Here is a 4,056-nt window from a genome sequence, read left to right on the forward strand (position 1 = left end):
GGATTTAGAAAGGGCTGTTGTCACTAGAAGCATTTCCCCCAGGCTCCCCCTCCTTTCCCCAAAGTGCTCCCCACCCCACCCCACCCCCCTAGCTAGGAAACAATTGGAAGTGGTCGTCATTGTTATGGCATGGAGCGTGCAGGGTCTGAGTTCCAGGGGGCGGGGATGGCTCAAAGTGTAGCCAAAATATCTCCCAGGCCAGGCTTCACATTCCATAGCTGGCAGGAAAGCAGACTGGTCAGACCACCGTGACCTCAGGCAGGCAGGGTCCTGGCCCTCCCCCCAGGACTCTCCTGGTCTCTAACACAGCTGCCCCTCGGACCCCTGCCCCCTGAGCTGGCCCAGCCCCATGTGCAGTGTCCCCTGTGCTTCCTGGCCTGGGGCCTACATCCAACAGTGGGATGGGAGGGGGTGAGGGTCAGCAGCAGCTGAGGGGTGGGGCAGAGCTGGGGGCATGGTCCCCTGGGGAGGGCGCTAGACTGGGGCAGCTGGAAGGAGGTTTCCAAGCCAAGTGGCAAGAATGACCAGGGAGCTTAGAGATGGGGACTCTGGCTTGGGCACTGATTTCCTTGGACCAGCTGGGCGGTGTGTTGAGGTCACCGAACCTCAGAGCCAGGCAGGCCGTTTGTTAGTCCTTCATTTTATGGAGACGGGAAGTGTCTTCTCTGAGGTCATGCAGCTAGGCAGGGCGGCAAGGTTCAAGGCAGTAAAGGGACCTGAGCAGATGAGGAATGGAGGCCAGCGTGCAGAGGGAGGGCTGGAAGTCCCAGGAGGCAAGGACCCGCTGTGCTCAGAAGGCAGACCCACCTGCTGCCTGACAGTCCTAGAGGAGGCCCCTGCATAACTCATTTTCCTAGCTCAGCCTTCAGGTACTGAAGGCTCTAGTCCAGAGCCAGACACTACACTCTTGGAGGCCTAGATACCTAGATAATACAGCTGCTTGGAGCTAGGAGACCCCTGAGGAAGATAGCTGCTACCTGGCCCACCTGTCCTCTCATGTTCTGTGGAACGGTCTCTCCCCAGACCCGGGGAGACTGGAGTCCTGGCAACTGGGGCAGGAGAAATGGAAAAATGTCCCCCTTTCCTGCAAGCCTTAGAAACAGCCACCAAGGAGGTGAGGAAAGGGGGCTAGAGCTTAGCCCATGAGCACAGAACGTAGCTAATGCCACCCTCTTCTAGCTACCGCGTGTGCAAGCTTCACTGGCTCTGTGTCCAAGCAACCACCGAGTGCTTTGCTTTGAAATCCCCTCCTTCCCAGCGCAGCTCTGCAGCGCATGCGGATTAATCCATCTGATTAGCCGTCAGCTTGAAATGGGAGCTAGAGCGAGAGCGCAGGCCTGGGGGATGGGGCAGGCAGAACACGTACATTTTGAAGAGGGGGGTAGGCACAGCAAGGAAGGATGAATCCAGGTGGGGGCCCCAGGGGAGATGAGGGGCTGCTTGGTAACCCAGGCACAGTATGAGGGCCTTGAGCAGCCATGGGTTGGGGGGAAGGGTGCAGGCAAGTGGAGGGTTGATCCCCAACCACACGGGCTGCTGACACGACCGACCAGCAGGACAAGCTCTGTGGGCCCGGACCAGGCCCTCCCAGGGGCTGAGTATCTAAGCCCACTAGTAGAGGCTTCAGGGTTTGGTGACAAATGGCAAACCCCTCTTTTTATCCTTCCTTTGCAGCTTCCTGAGCCCAAAGCAGCCACCCCTGCCTGGTTTCCCAGGGCTCAGGTGCAGATGCCAGTGACCAATAGGCACAAAGGATGCCAAGCCCTTTCCTAGTTGGCATCTTCACCCAGAGCCAGTCTCCTTGGCCGTGGAGTTGGAAAGCCTTTCTTACATTTAGGAGATCCATTGAACTGTGTCTCCTTCGTCTGGATTTGGGGGGCCCTGACCTATTGGAGTTATAGCCTTACCGTGGCCCATGGCTCCACAGCAGGCTGGATCTTACCGCCCTGCTGCTAAGCTCCTTGCCTCATAGCCGCAGGATTTGGAGACAGATTGGAGGGTCTGACAGCCTTAAAGACCCCCACTTACTCCCCAGCTCTCCGACACCGGCCCTTGGCTCTGTCAGGAGTCTCTTCCTTCTACTAGCGACCGTCTGAAGACCAAGCAGCTTTGCTGATCCCTTCGTTCCCCAAGTATTTATTGAGCACCTACTAATGTGGGATTTTTCTAGTCAATAAGGATCGAAGAGGGACCAAAATAAAGACCCTTCCTCCTGACAGCTCTATTTGACTGTTTGTAGAAGTGGAATCTGGGCCTCCACTCAGGGCCTTTGCTCACAGGCACATTCCTGGCGGGGAGAGTGAGGGGCCAGGGCCCCACCGTGTGGGGGTGGGTGGGGATCCTGCGGTGTGTACTGGAGAGTGAGAGTGGACAAGACAAAGGAGAGCAGAGCAAAATGCTATAAATAAAGAGGGGCTGGGGGGAGGGCAACTTCACCAAGGTAGACCAAATAAGGCCTGGAGAGAAAGGAAGGTGATCTCTCTCCCCTGCTTTGCCCTCCCCTCCCCGGCATGGTGCCTGCTTTGTCTGGGCTCTGTCACCACCCTGATCAAGTGTCAGGCCCAAACAGGGGCCATTTGCTGTGACATGCCATCAGGAGTTCAGAGAAAAAGTTGCTAAAATTACTACCAGGAATGGGGAAGGAGGGGGTGTGCTAGGGCAAATTAGAGTGGACCTCTGTATGGAAAGACGGAACTCAGAAAGGGGCCCCCAAACCCAGAAACGGGAGCAAACGAGGGGTAGGAAGAGACGGGGGGCTTGGCCCCGGGAGAGGAATGAAGCACCAGTTTTTTTGAGCACATGGGAGAAGTCCACCTTATCCACTGGGCTGATCGCTCCTCTCTGCCCACCCCTGGAATCCTTGACCTTGGGGGGACCCCTACCCTGGCTCCACAGGAGCCTGGGATTAGGACCTGGGCTTTGTGCCTATCTCAGGTTTCCCTTTACAGACAGCTGTTGCTTCTTGTCATTCTTTTGTCTTCCTGCTGGCTCCAAAATCTTTTGTACCCCTCTGCGCCCTGCCCCCACTCTCCACTTCAGAGTCTCTGCTTTCTGATAGACAGTGGCCAGCTGGAAAGGAAAGAGGGGGGAGAGTTGGGGCTGTGGCTGGGGCTGGCCCAGTTTAGGTTAGGGTCTTCAGGAAGGTGGGTCTGGCCTCCAGGGAGTGTTTGCAGGGGTACCTCTCACCAAAAGGGAGACCAAGTGTTCAGGCTGTCCTAGGCTCAGTCCAGGCCTGCAGTCTAGCCTTAAAGCCAGGAGACACAGCCATGCCTGACTGTTGCCCACGGACTTGCCCTCATGGCAGGCCGGTACTCGAGGCCCATCAGGAATCACTCGGGCTCAACGGTGGTATCTGTCAAGGACACCTGATGGGAGCAGAGGTCCCCAGGTGGAGGCTGATTGGTATTCAAGCCAGCTGTCAGCTAGATTGTTTTGTGTGTGTCCTGGCTGAGGGTGTTAAGGATTCTGGGAGGAACTGCCGGGTGGAGCTGGGCTGGCTCTAGGATCTGGGAGCTGGACTGTGGAGGGGAGGTGGATTAAATGGAGACCCTCAGAGATGGAGCTGACCTGGGTTCCTTCAGTAGACCTAATCACCATTGAGCTGGAGCCGGACTTAGGATACCAGGGGGCTAGAAGCTTCTGGAAGGAGAATGCCAGGTGTTGTGATGTGAAATAACTGGACAAACTGAGAAGCAACATCCCAGAGTTGCCTGCTGGACATTTTGATGTCTAGAGCTGGAGTCTTGCACTGCCCTCTCTCTCTGTGGGGCCCCAGCTGGGGACCCAGAACAAGCACTTGGGACCTCTGCTCTGGCCGCAGGCATTCCCAGGGCAGTATCCTGTAGCCACCAGGCCTGTATCAGCCCAAGATATGGACAGCCCCTGTGGTTTACAAGGAGCAAATGGTAACTGATCAATGAGGAGCCCACAGGCTGAGTAATCACCTGCCCGCCTCCCCATGGGGAGAAGGGATTCTCTGCTTCATTCTTTCTCTCAGAAGCCCCACTTCCTTGAACAGGCCTCCCTGGCCCATCACCTATCTCTCCACCTCTACCT

This window comes from Martes martes (assembly GCF_963455335.1).
Source record: "Martes martes genome assembly, chromosome: 7".
NCBI classification, from domain to species: domain Eukaryota; kingdom Metazoa; phylum Chordata; class Mammalia; order Carnivora; family Mustelidae; genus Martes; species Martes martes.